At 42.4% G+C, this 13,508-nt stretch overlaps 1 protein-coding gene across 2 annotated transcripts in view; it reads left to right on the top strand.

Annotated features, from left to right (window-relative positions):
• Window positions 1-13,508, top strand: part of C1QTNF4 (C1q and TNF related 4) — a 49,670-nt gene that overhangs the window by 31,886 nt on the left and 4,276 nt on the right. Inside the window, exon 1 of one of the 2 annotated variants that reach the window (XM_083840511.1) lies at window positions 191-528. The exons of the other annotated variant lie outside the window; for it this stretch is intronic. The gene's annotated coding sequence lies outside the window, so the exon portion shown is untranslated. Of the gene's footprint in view, window positions 1-190; window positions 529-13,508 lie in introns of those variants that run through there. 2 annotated transcript variants of the gene reach the window in all.

Here is a 13,508-nt window from a genome sequence, read left to right as displayed (position 1 = left end):
CACGATCTCGCTCCCAGCTCTATCGCTTGGTCTCACTGACGCCCTTACCCTCCGAGCGCTGCCCTGAGGGACGAGCGGGGCCGGAGGGCCCGGTACCACAGGGGGCCGGTCGGTACCACGGGTCGGTACCACACGGCTGCCCTCGCCCCCGGCCTGTCTCCGGCTGCCGGCCCTTCCCGGTCGCTTCCCCGTCTCCCTCCGCTGCCGCGGGCGCCTCTGCTGCGGTGCGCGGCTGCTGCTCGAGCCCCCGGCCCCGTTTCCCGGCGTCTCTCCCGCGGGCAGGTACCGCTCCCCCGGCCCCGCCGCCCCCCGCCATTTCCCTGCCCGCCCCCGGGCCCTCCTCCCGTCACCGATTCGGCGCCGCAGCCGCGGGGCCCCGAGCCCCCTCCTCTCCCCTCCGCCTCCCCGCCGCCGCCGCCGCGGCTCCCGAGCTGTCAGTGCGCAGGCAGCGCCGCGGCCCCGCGCCGAGCCCCAACGGCCGCCAACCGCCGCCAACGGCCGCCAACCGCCGCCGCGGGGCGGCAGCAGGTAGGGCGCCCGGAGAGCCGCCGCCGGCCCGGCCGGGCTGCACCTGACAGGAACGGGGCTGGGGCTGGGGCTGGGGCGGGACGTTGGCCGGTGCCCGCGGGTCTTTTTTGTTTGTTTTTCTCATTTCTGCTATTAAATGGGGAGAGCGAGGAGGCAAGGCCATGACATTTTGGCCCCGCTTGGAGCCTAGGTTGGTCAGCCTCCCATGGGGAAGGGCGTCCTGGAGGATTTCCCCAGGGGCGGTTTGTCGGGTGGGAAATAGCACCAGGCTGGCACGGGGCTCTGCTTTAGCTTCCCGGGGGAACCGAGCCCCGTGGGCTTTCCCGAGGCTGGTGTATGCAGCGGTTCTGTAACGTACTTGGAGCAACCTAGTCCAGTGGGAGGTGTCCCTGCCCACGGCATAGGGCAGGAATTAGGTGATCTTTAAGGTCCCTTCCAACCCATTCTGTGATTCTACGAACATACAGTATTCTGTCAGGTAATCTAGCTTGATCCTTCTCTATGTGCTTGGCAATCCCACTGCCATCTCCTTAACCCACTCCCCAGAAGCTCCTAGGGAAATGGGTCAGCGTCCCCAGTTGATGTACCTCGCAGACACTCGGTGAGTTTCCGCACCGCCAGCTGGCTAGCAGGCAGCATTGTGACCCTTCGGTTTATGCACATACTGAATGAGCCTGGCTTCAATTATTCATTCTGATGCTATTGCAACCTTCTACAGCTTCTCTTCTCCAGGGAGATGATGTGTAACAAGACTTTGAAATACTTTGCCATTGAGTCTGTGATCCTATCTAGGCACATAGCAGCTGTTTGCGCATGTAGCCATTCTTAAGGGTTAATTTATAGCAGTAAAATGTGCGTCAGGGAAGCGTGAGGATTCACAGTAGAGCAATATTACCCTCTACATCCCTTCTGTTCCCCTCTAAAAAGCTGTGATAAAGCTGAGAGCAGAGTACTGAATGGTTAGTGGACGAGGCTCTAAAAATGAGTTTTGTATTTTCTGTCTGGAAGAATTAATGCCACAAAAGTACATTTGGTTTCCAAAATGTAGAACCTACGGCTTCAACACAGTATTGGTTTAAATCTGATAATTTGTCAGTGTGGTAGACGGTTGCTATTTTGCAGATGAAGAAACAGGTGCAGACGTGAAATACATCGGAAACGGATTTGGCGGCAAAACTTGGAATCCTATTTGTTGTTATTTATGTTTTACTAGTGTGATCAGCTGTCCATTGCGCTGTCTTTTCCATAGAGTGCTCATTGATAAACTGAGCACCATTCATATTTTCCAAATACAGGAGGCTGGGTGGACCTACAAAGGCCAGCAGCTATACTTACTGAAGTATAACTGTGTCTGTAGTCAAGCAGCTTTTATATTCTCCATTTTAATAGCAAACATATTTCCAAACAGCCGATTGTTGATCTCTGGTTGTTGGAATTCTCACTCATGCATCAGACACTAATCCAGATGGACACAGACAGAGAAATGTTGTATGTCTGAGGTGTAAAGAGCCAAAATAGTTCGAACTTCCTGTGCATAACACCCAATAATATGAAGACCAGGAGAAAAAGATGCTAGTGTGAATGCAAAAGTGAGCATTCACTGAGTTTCCAAGTGATTACTGTCATTCTACCAAAATTTCACTTTCTTATGGTTAGTTGTAGGCAGAGAGCATTGAAATAAACTAATCTGATAGCAATGGTAGGTTTCTAAGATGGAAAGTACCTCTGAGAAGACAATAATCTCAGCTGAGAAACATCTCTCCTCGAGAGATGCTCATATATAGTCAATGCTCTACATTGTCTGTTACGGCATGAGATTAGAGCAATTGGCTTAAAAACACTGGTCTGAAAAATGCTGAAGTCTAAGGCTTTGTTACCAATATCTGAAGTCAGATGTTAGGATTTGGTCGGATTTACCCTTGAACTCTCCCATTCACCCATTCTTTTCCACTGCCCAAAGTATGAAGTGTACATTGTACTCGAAAGGTGCGTAGTAAAGGAGAATGAAGTTCAACTTGCATTAGAATTACAGCTTACTGACTAGTCTGTAGGGGTGAACATCTTTGTACTGTCTTGGAATACACATTAAAGCTTGGCAATTTGACAGTTTGTCATACTTTGTCAAAAAAATCTGCCTGACTGACTCCAGTTTTCACCCAGCAGAGATGAAAAGCTTCAATTCTTAATTCCTGATTGACACTCGTAAATTTGGTACAGATCTCATTGCCCAGCATATCCAAGTGCAGGTAAATTAGGACTTCATTCTTCATTTCAGCATTCCCAAACCTTTACCTTTGCCAGGAAAGGAAATTTGGTTGATGTTCAAACGAGGTAAGTCAATAATGTGCAACTGCTGTGCTGCTGACTCTCTCGTCAATCACTTTTCTTCCCAAGTGCTTTCTTGTTCCTGTAAAGCCTCTCTAGATGTATACATCCTCCAAACAGGTTAGAGAACAAAGGAGGAATTCCTGCTGCATCTAATCAAAGGTCTGAGGTTTCCAGCAGCGGTAACCCAGTCAGAATCAGGAACAGATCACAGAGCAGAGCAGTCAGAGACTACTCCTGAGGCTGATGGTTGATTACTAGGGCTCCAATGGGAAACGGTACAGGTTCATAAAGTCTTATTACTTCTTCTTCACCCTACAGCTGGTTAATCTATTCCGTGTGTATTTTCTGCTGTGTCAGAGACCCAGCCACAGTGCCAGTGAAACTGTCCATATGGGGTTAAAGAATCTGGGGAGACTGTGGGAGTGATCACTGGAATAGGAGCTAGATGACAGATTCAAGCCATTGTTGTCAGGAGGAACACCAGATCATCTTTATTCCCATGTACACAATGGCTTACTATCTATTATGTGCCTGTTCGTGACTGCTGTGACTGATGTTGAGCTCTGAGGAAGGAACTTGCAGTCCTTTGGTCAAGGGCAGATGCAAAGAAAATGTTTAGCCCATCAAAATCTACCAGATGTCTTAGTGCATCCCTTCCAATATGTGCTGCTAGTGTACCTCAAAGTGAATGCAATAGATGATGACATTTTGAATATAACCCTAAGTCTGCAAAGAGATATGGCTACATCTTTCCTATTCATTCTCTCAGTATACAAGCAGATTCTGACAGAATGGGCTTTGGTTCATTTCACACATTAAAGGATTTTTTTGTTGTTGCATAAGTGAGAGATTTAATTTGTTTTAAAGTAAAAAGTGAAATTCTTGATCATGGCTGTACATGAAATATTTGCTTTGGTAGGGTGCAGAGCATAGCAGGTAAAGGAGGCTATAAATTGGGTAAAAAATATTTTCTAAACAGGAAGATATTCTTTAAATAACATTAAAAGATAAAGAGCTCATAATCTGTGTGCTTTTCGTCTGTACAAATCCTTCAGAGAGGCCACAAGCTGCTTAAAACTGATACGATAGCTGTGTTGGTGGGTCCTGGATCTGCTTCTGTTCAGTGTTTTCTTAGGTTTCCTGGATGTGAATAAAAAGAGTGGGTGTATGACATTTCCCAAGGACATGAAACTGTGAGACTTGAAGCGTTTTGGTGGAAAAAATCAGAATTCAAACTTATTCCAACAAACTGGAAACACTGAGGAGAAAAAGACCTGGATGAAATTTGGTAGGGATAACTGCAAGGTGCTACACTAAGGCAGGAATAATCAACTGTGTAAGCACAAGAGAGAAGCAAATGACTAGGCTGCAACTCTGCAGAAAAGAACCTGTGTTATGACAGATCACAAGCTGAACATGAGTCAATGTCATGCTGTTGCAAAAGAAGGCAAACATCTTGCTAGGATATATAAAAGACATATAGCCTGGAAGACGTATGAAGCAATCCCCCTGCTCTGTTCAGCATTGCTTATAGCTCAGTTTGGAGGCGTTGTAAAGTTTTGATTATTACACTTTGAGACAGGTGTGATCGAACTGAATAGAGTCCAGAGAAGGGCAGCAGAACTCTTCAGAGGTCTGGAAAGCATGACATGCTTTGATAAAGAAGAATTGAAAAAATGTAAATTACTTAGCCCAAAGACCAGCAAGCTGTCAGGGGAATACTACAGTCTTCAGATACAAAATAGAGGAGGGAATGATCTCCTCTTTGGGCCTGGGCTGGATTGAATAGAAAGCAAGAAATAGCTGAAAGATTGTTCTAGACTGTAAGAATAATTTTCGAGGACCAAGGATAATAAAACTGCTGAATATTTGGTCCAGGGAGGTTGTTCTGTCGTTTTAAGAACAAGTTAGATAATTATCTCTGTAGAATGAAATTAGGCTAGATCCTATCTTGGGAAAGTTCTTTGCACTATATGACTTCTTCAGTTCGCTTTGAGACCTTTTCTAACATTTCAGGAAGGCAACATGCTCTTTTAATGTAAATGAAATAAAAGTTGTCTAGTTGTCCTGTACTAAGGCGTGTATAATATCCAAGGGTAGTGCAGCCCCTGGAATATGGTGCAGCCCTTTTTGAAAAGAGCCTGAAATAAAAGTAAGAGTTTAAAGAGTTTACTAGAAGATGGTTAAAAGAGCTCTTTTTGGAGAAGGCATAGGGGACAGGGCATTCTGATTTCACTGAAACAGATGCTTAATTAAGACTATGAATGCTGAAACCAATGATATGGAAGAAGAAAAACCAATGAGGATAAGCAGTTATCAAAGTGATCTGAACTGAAAATAAAAGCTCTTCTAATAATATACTCCTTGAATGAAAGACCATAGTCCAAAAATGCTTTTTTTTTTTTTTTTTAGAGATAAAATGAAATAAAATAAAGCATAGTTCTGCAGGTGATCTTTTTAGACATTTCTCCAGGGAGAGAAAATCTAGGTCCTGTAGTACTCATGGTTTAACATATATTGTTTAATATAAATGGAACAGATGGTCCCCTGTGCATGATGAAAAATACTGAATTTCTGTGAGCAGACAGGTAGAAAGAAATAAGAGAGCAATGATCATCTCTTTTGGATGCTGTAGTGATAAGCTACACATAAGATCCTGAACAGAACTTGTTTTGAGTCCAGACAAAGAATTTTTTAAACCTCTAAGGGGAGAAGGATTTTTCCTTTCCGTACACGTCTCCACTCAGACAAAAAGAAAAGCCCTGAGGAGTTAAAGACGTACTGGGAGGAGCGGAAGAGATTTTTAGACCAACCAGGCAATAGGGAATCCTTTGTACAAGAACAGGTACCCTGGGACTGAAAGGCTGCAAAGTGGTGCTGGAAAGAATCTGTGCTGAATGAACAGGACAAGGCAAAAATGAAGAATTAAGCTGGGCTTTTTAGAAAGCTATTTTCACGGAGCTGTTGCTCTGTGAACTGTATCATGTTAGCATTAGAATCTGATGTAGTTTAAACACTCTTACACTGGAATTATCCATAAATTGTTTGAAATCCTCATGTTTTGATTTGCTTTGGGACATGTGTGCACGAAGTATGACATTCTAATTGCCCTTCTCCCTCCATTTTTCATTGCCACTTGAAAACTTTGGGAAAACTATTGATTTACTCAGGAAGCTGATCACTTGGTGCCCCAGATATTTCCAAGTAAATTTGCACCCCCTCTACCCAAGGACTGACCAGTGATTCACACTAGCTCCTATTGCTTTGCCTGAGTTTATTTAATCCTTCTCCCATCCTTCCCTTTGCTTTCTTTACTTTTCATATGAGTAAAACTGATTTCCCAACCCAGTCCTTATCTGGGAGACAGAAGGGGTATCCAAAAGAAGGCTTACATTGACCTGATGCTAAAGCAGGTTCAGTTTTGAAACAACGTGGTTCTGGAAGGAAATGAAGCAAAGGATAGCTAATGTAAAAAATCTCGGTTTTACTAGTAGGAGGAGGCAACAATGTGGAAGGGTTGTTCTCTATGAAACCTGGGAGGAAATCTGAGAGGCTGGGCAGAATACGACTGGACATGCTGGAGGGGGTTCTGCAGGTGGTAATCCGCAGATAATTGTCATGAAAAGGGAGAGTTTTGGACAGAAGCAGCTAGAAGGAAGATAGGAAACTGAAAGAATTTGAGTAGAAGGAGCGCTGGCTTGAAATATGCACTGAATATGAACATTTGCTTACAGGGCGCATGGCTGAAATTTCCCAGTGTGCTTGTGAAGAAATTGTGTAGGCTATTGCAAATGGCACTTCAGCATGCACCACATGTTTAATGCAAAATAACAGGATCCAAGCTTACTTTAAATAAAGCATATGCGTAGCAGTGTTCAGAGCAGCCATATCCTTCACATTAATTCATCTTTTTTCTCTTATATTTTGCCTCGTTACAGTCTTAAAGTAAGGTAAATCCTTCCGGTGTGTTGCTGCAGACATTTCTTTAGTATTTTAGCAAAATTCTTTTTCTACAAGCGAAAATCAGAGGCAGCAGCTTCAAGCTGGCAAGGGCAATTTTGCCTAAGAAGAAGCTGTCTGGTCACGCAGATGAGACTGGAATATGTGAACATTTGACAGGCTCTGAGCACTTTCTCTGTGTGAATGAGGAACTGATGAGTGAACAGCAGTGTCCAGCAGCGCTTTTTGATGGTAATGCCAAAGCCTTTTACCAGCAGCTTCCCAGTGCAGATGGACTTTTACAGAAATAGACACATAAACATTTCTACTGCCATTAAGAGGGAATGGGCCCTTTTTAAATACTGGAAACAATACAAAGACAGAAAGCAGGTATGGGAAAGCTTTGTAGAATCATGTGTGTGAAATTATGTAAGGATATTGCTCTGAAAATGCTTCTCTCTGTTCTTGCATCCAAGGCAGTACACTCTGCCTTGTGGCCAGCAGCACTTCTGTGTCATATTTTCACAGAAAAATCCAATTTCAAAAGCACATTTGTGAAAACTTGAATTGTACAGGGTTTAATGGAGGAAATTCATAGCTTCTTGTTAAAGAAGATGACAAACTGGTTAAATCTCTGGATGGAAATATGCTCAGAGTTTTAAAAGTGGAAGCAAAAACATGTGTTTTCCTGAAGATATCAGGGATGAATTCACAGCCCTGGCTGTCTTATTTGCACCAGCTGTAGCCTTCTGAGAAATATTTTTTTGTAAAATGGATAAAAAAACTGATAGGGCTCAGGTTGCAGCTATCTATAGGCTTTCCACAGAGAGGTGTCATTGCAAGAGTTTTGCCAGGAAAGACCACTGGAAGTGAGGAACCACACATGGCGGGTTGTGAAGGGTCAATGTGAACAAACATGACTAACTTTCCTAACTTGCTTTGCTACTTTTTACTGTGTGTCTGTGGACATAAAAGAGAGAATGCTACCACACCTAGAATTTGATAAACCGTGATTAATGTCAAGCAACAAATACTAAGGCGCATTATGTAGACTGCAGGACTTCATTGGCAGAGCAGGATTTTCATCCTGGAGTAATACTGGGCTCTGCGTTGGTGCTGAGTACATCACGGTTGTTTCTTCTCAGTTCTCCAGCTCAGGCCTATGTCCTGCCCCAGCAGAAAAAGAAGCAGAAAGGAAGGTGTGCCGGAGCAGAGATGGAAGTAATTCTCATGGAGATACACAGATCTTAATGCTTTGGATCACCTTCTTCAGTAAACCACAGCTCAGTGAATTTCCAAATTGAGATGTTGCAGCATGTTGGCAGCAAAAAGCAGCACTGCAGTGCAATTCGCAGTGTGCTGTGAGTACCTTCACAGTAATAAAACAGCAGGACATGAAAAGAAATGAAGGTGATTTTTTGGCTGAGTGTGATGGCAGATGTTAAAAGACAGCATGCTTTCCTGCCTTACCTGTCAAGACAAAAAAAAAAAAAAAAAAACCTCTCAGGGAAAGCAGCATTCTTGTAGGCAAATATCCCTGTGTAGGATGGGTATTTTTCAGGTGGATTTGTGAAACCTACTGTTGGAACGTACTAGTCAATAGCACGAGATATTTTTCAAAGTATGCTGTAGTTCAGCCTTTGATGGATAAAAGACAAAAGCAGTTATGTTTTCATTGGTGAAACATAGTGTTACAGGTTGCTCTATCAAAGGGAACTAAATCTCATTGATTCTGAAAGTTTTCTCTTAACTGCAAGTAATCAAGAGAGGGACCAGAGTTACCCAGCTTGTGAACATCTTTTGTTGCATTGCTAAATAAACTCTTAGCAGCCGAAGAGCTCAGACATGACTAGGATACCAAAATACATTTTGCTGTCTTTGCAAGTAATCCCAGCTGGCACTCAGCTATCCATTAATTTCCTTAGGGGATGATTATTGGACTCCGCAAGCTCATCCTAACTTGTGATGCAACAGTCAAGCAGCAAGAACCAGCATATCCCCTCTTGCTTTTACCCATGTGGGTAATGTGGCAGGTCGTAGAGCAGTGACCGGAGGGCAGCATTCCAGTGAGTGGGGGAATTGGTTGGAATCAGCTACTGCAGGCACAGAGTTCCAGGAAAGATGAGAATCGTGTGCCCGCTCAAGCAAGAGAGAGGAAGGGAAGGTGTGCATAAGACAGAGAAGAAAACAGACAAGAAAAATCTAAAACTTGTTCTCTTTTCCATAGGACCTTACATAGCAATTAGTTATATTAAAATCGTATCTTTTCTGATACAAAGTACAAGAGCACAGACTTACAGAAAGTAAACTGAGGGCAGAGATGACAAAGAACAAACTTTGAGATTACGCTACAGGTTCCAGTATCTCATGATATCTCCACAATCTCATGTTCAACAGTCTTCAACAGGAAGATTGGTACAACTGAAGTTGTGACTCCTGTAATGTACAGACAGCCAAAATGACTTTCCTGCTTAGTGCACTTTCATGGGTGGCAGGTTCCACAGGTTCCCATTAGGACAGATATACCTCCTATTAACAGTTGTTTTCATTCTTAATGAGGAGAAATGAGAACATGAAAGGATCACTGCAAGATTTTTCCCAGCTGATAGTGCTGTGCCTGAGCAGTCTGCTGAATGACTGTGCATGTGAATGAAAGTAGCAGTATGGAGCAGGCAGGAAGACCAGGACAGCCTGTGTTTAACTGGAAGAATTACTCTAATCCTAATGAAATTTCCCTTACTTTCTCTAAACATTTGCTACGATTAAGGATTTAAGGAAAACTGACAAATGGGGCATCAACTCTGAGAACAAATTAGGAACCTCCCGTTCTGATCTGCGTGCTTGGAGGATGAAAATATTCCTTCAGCTGTACTGAAGGAAACTGCTACTTAGATGCGTAGAGGAAAGCGTGATTAAAAATAATCAATAACTACCTATGCCTATGCCTTTGAACTGTTGTTAGACTTTCGTTACGTAATAGAAGGAGTGGGGACTGTCCTGAGCTAAGAACAGGATAAGCTAGACAGCTTAGGCCAGCTATCTGTCTGACCTACAAACAAACTTTTGTTCAGTGAGGCTGTCTAAATTGCCTTTTCAGTCTTTGTCAACCCTTTAAAGTCCTCATGCTGCATTAGTTCTTGGGGGGAAAAAATTGTAAAATTCTTTTTCTATTTAAACTCATATTGAAAAGGAAAAATGACAAGAGTAACCTGTGATACTGAGCCAATCTGCATCTTCCTTAGGTTCTCGGATTTTGTCTCCAACCCATAAACTTACACAAACATGTGTAAACTTTCTCCCTTGTTGCCTCTTAGGAGAACCTCTGTGTAACCATTGCCTTCTTCACATTCTCCCTTATCACTGCTGTGGCACCAACAGAATCGTGCCTGTTGAGTCCAGCTGGTCAGATGATGAAACGGAACTGTCCTACTGACTGACTCTTTCATTTTAGCACCTTTAATCCTGCAGGGGGAGGCTGGTTTTGGTTTTTGTTTGTTTTGTTTCTTTGTTTTGACCTTATAACAGCGTAGTAAAAGTGAGAAATCATGTGCTGCATTTGCTTGCTTTTACCCAAGTTCCCTATCCTATGGCCTGTAGATTGTAAGCGTCTTTTAAAAGCTCTTTTACAGAGTCTAGCAATGTGCAGTTTAGCAAGCTTCTTTGCAGACTACTGTGATTTGAATATCTTAATTTAAGCAAGATGAGAAATTTAATGTAAAATCATCACAAAGCCCCTCTGAGATCCTTACGGTAGATGCTGTCAAAGTGAGTTACATTCTTTAAATGCTCCTGGTATTCCAGGCAAACCTGTCTCAGTTAATCATTTATGCTAGTGTGATCTGCCTTCTGGGGTAGCAACCTGGCTGCTCTCGAAGAAACAGGACGCTTCAGCACAGCCGTGTTCCACAGGCTCAGCATCTCTTGTGCAGTAGAAAGAAATGCACACGCAATCCAGGAAAATAGGAAATAAGGTTTGGGGCATGAAAGGAGGTGGTTTAACCTTGGCATTACTGCAGCTGTAACTGGATCCATGAAAAAAATCCTGCTGTAGAAATGGTCTCAGTGTTTTATGTCTAAAGGTAGCAATGTTAAATAAACATTGGACAGCAACAGAGACTTCTGGCTTTCTCAGGCTGCAGTTTTCAGTCTCCTCTGGCCTATGCTTTCACATAAACCATTTATCTCTGAGCTCATTCCTAGCAGTAGCTTGGGTTTTTTTACTACTTACTGCTGGTGTGATTTCAATTACAGTTTAGTAACAGTCTGTTTAACTGCAAGTGTGGAACAACTTCATAGAATTCAACACATTTTATGCACTGTAGTTTAAACTCAAATATTCTAATAATGTTTTCTGTTGTTTTTCCACTTCAGATCAGTGTTAGAGTACGTTTCTTTGCTTTACGTTTTTTTGGTCTTGTTTGCTTGAGGATTGTGTATGCAGTGGAAGGTTGGATTTTTGTAATTTGTTCATTTAAAAAAGTATGTAAAAAATGTGTATTACATTTTAGTCTGTTAGAATAATTGCTGGCTCCCACCTAGAGTTTATTCAGCCTCATTCTCTACTAAAACACCACTTTGCCTTTCTAAATTAATACATTTATACATGCACATAATAGTCAAAATGGATGACGTGGTGTGTCACCCTGGCACAGCAAACGTGTATAACAAACTTCCCTGAATGCTATTATAGGAATAAAAAAGGTTAATATCAAAACTATCATGTTTCTGTTTTGATCAGTGCATATACATCATTTTATATATCATCATTTTAGCTTAAACAGAGTTGTTAGAATTTCAGTTGAAATATAGAAGTTTTAATTAATATTCTGAAGCGCAGGCTAACATTAGGAGCTTCTGCCAAAATACAGTCTCTCCATTTCCTTTTCCTGAGTATGGCCAGAGTTGAGGAATTTCAAAAGAATTTTTGTCTCTCCACAGATCTTGGGGTATACAGAAGCTGGTTTATTATGCTGACAGACTCCCTTGACTGAAGGAAACATTTAAAATGAAGTACTTTCTTTATTATTGCCATACAGTTCTGTGATTCAAAGTGTGGCTTATAATTTCCAAGAAGCATCCCAAATGCTTCAGACAGTGATTCACCTCTCTGGATTGATGCAGAGTTCAAAAAAACACATTCATCAAAAGCAGAGAAAGGTCAAAGTCCTAAGTGAGTCCCAGATTTTGTTACACAGTACTCTTTATACTGACTTTGCTTTTGAGGATTTGCTACAATAAATTTCTCTTTGATATTGGGAGAAGTGATGCTCTTAATCTGTATCCAATGAGTGGAGCAGACAGTATGTGGTATCTGGGGAAAAAAAATCTTGCTAACCATAGCCCAAGAAAGCTGTTCGTTACGCAGGCTTTCACTGATTCAAATAATTGAAACATTTGCAACTGTCCTTAAATATTAGAGCAAGAGCTTGGAAGAACAGGGCTTTGCTCTTGTAGCTTACATGATTTTGCAAACTTTTACTAACAGTGAATCCAGCTGCATTGCTTCACTTTGGTTTCTTATGTCATTTTTCAGTGATCTTATGATCTTAGGAAATTAAAGGACTCTTGCCAAAGGTAGGATTAGGGAATCTGGCTCATTAATATTTTGGAATAAAAAGAAAACCCTCTTGAGTTTTACAAGAAGATCTGACCTGCAAGACTAGAAATGGGGTGACCTTTCTATTATTGAAAGTCCTTTACTAAAATCCATGGATTTCAATAGAAGAATAAAGCTAATTGTCTTTCCACTGTGGGATTGATTCTGTTTCAGGACAGAAAAATCACCTCCAGCTAACACAAAGGTATTAAAGTTTCCTGGGTCATGCACATGGTGAATTCTGTAACTTTCTTTCCAAAAAAAGGGTTAGCAATTCCTGGCCTGCTATGTGAGTCACTGCCATTTTAGTCCAGTCTTTTCAGGTCATTGATGTAATGTCAGTGCCTTTGAGAACTGGTGAGCTCCATCACGTTTTTTGTGCCTCCTCTTCCAAAATTAATTTCTTGTCTTCTTCCCTGTAGGCTGCTGTCCCCTAATAGTACTGCCTGGTGTAAAGGCACTAGCACTCCGTATTTATGCCTTGGATCTGCTTGGCTACATCGTATACCTCTGCGCTAACACCACAGGGGCGCCTATAATAAGGATTGGTAGGGTGGCAGACAAAGTACCCTGCTCCATACATAAATGGAATGAGGGCAACACAGCTGCTGTGTGTGACTCGTGTGACCCATGCTGAAGGCCCACTTTCCGCCTCTGGCCTGAGTCTCTCCTCTCACCCTGCAGTTTCCAAACTTATGCCACAGCATGAACTCAAGGCTGACACCACAAATCCCATGACCATCACATCCTGATGCTCTCTCTTCCCTTCAAAGCTATCACAGGAAAAGGCTTGAGCACCTTTGCCCAAGGACTTCTGCCTTTGCTTGGGCAGCAATGAAGCATTTTGGAAGCTTTATCTTGCAGACTTACCATGCTAATTCTGAAGTCCAGGAGCTGTGAGTTGCCTCTGTTTATGGCAGCCCTGTAGTTAGCTGAGTCTTCCTAATGATTGGCAAATGATTCTTAGATTGGTTTAGTGAGAGGCACTTATTAGATACTTTCTAAATTATTTTAAATAGCTAAAGAACCTAAATAGTCCTGAAAGTGGTGAGTGGGAGCTGTCAAGGAAACAATTTGCTAATGGAAACATGGCATAATTAACTGCCTTATTTAAATG

The sequence above is a fragment of the Anser anser genome (assembly GCF_964211835.1).
Source record: "Anser anser genome assembly, chromosome: 5".
Classification (NCBI taxonomy): Eukaryota; Metazoa; Chordata; class Aves; order Anseriformes; family Anatidae; genus Anser; species Anser anser.
This window is presented reverse-complemented; position numbering and strand designations above follow the sequence as displayed.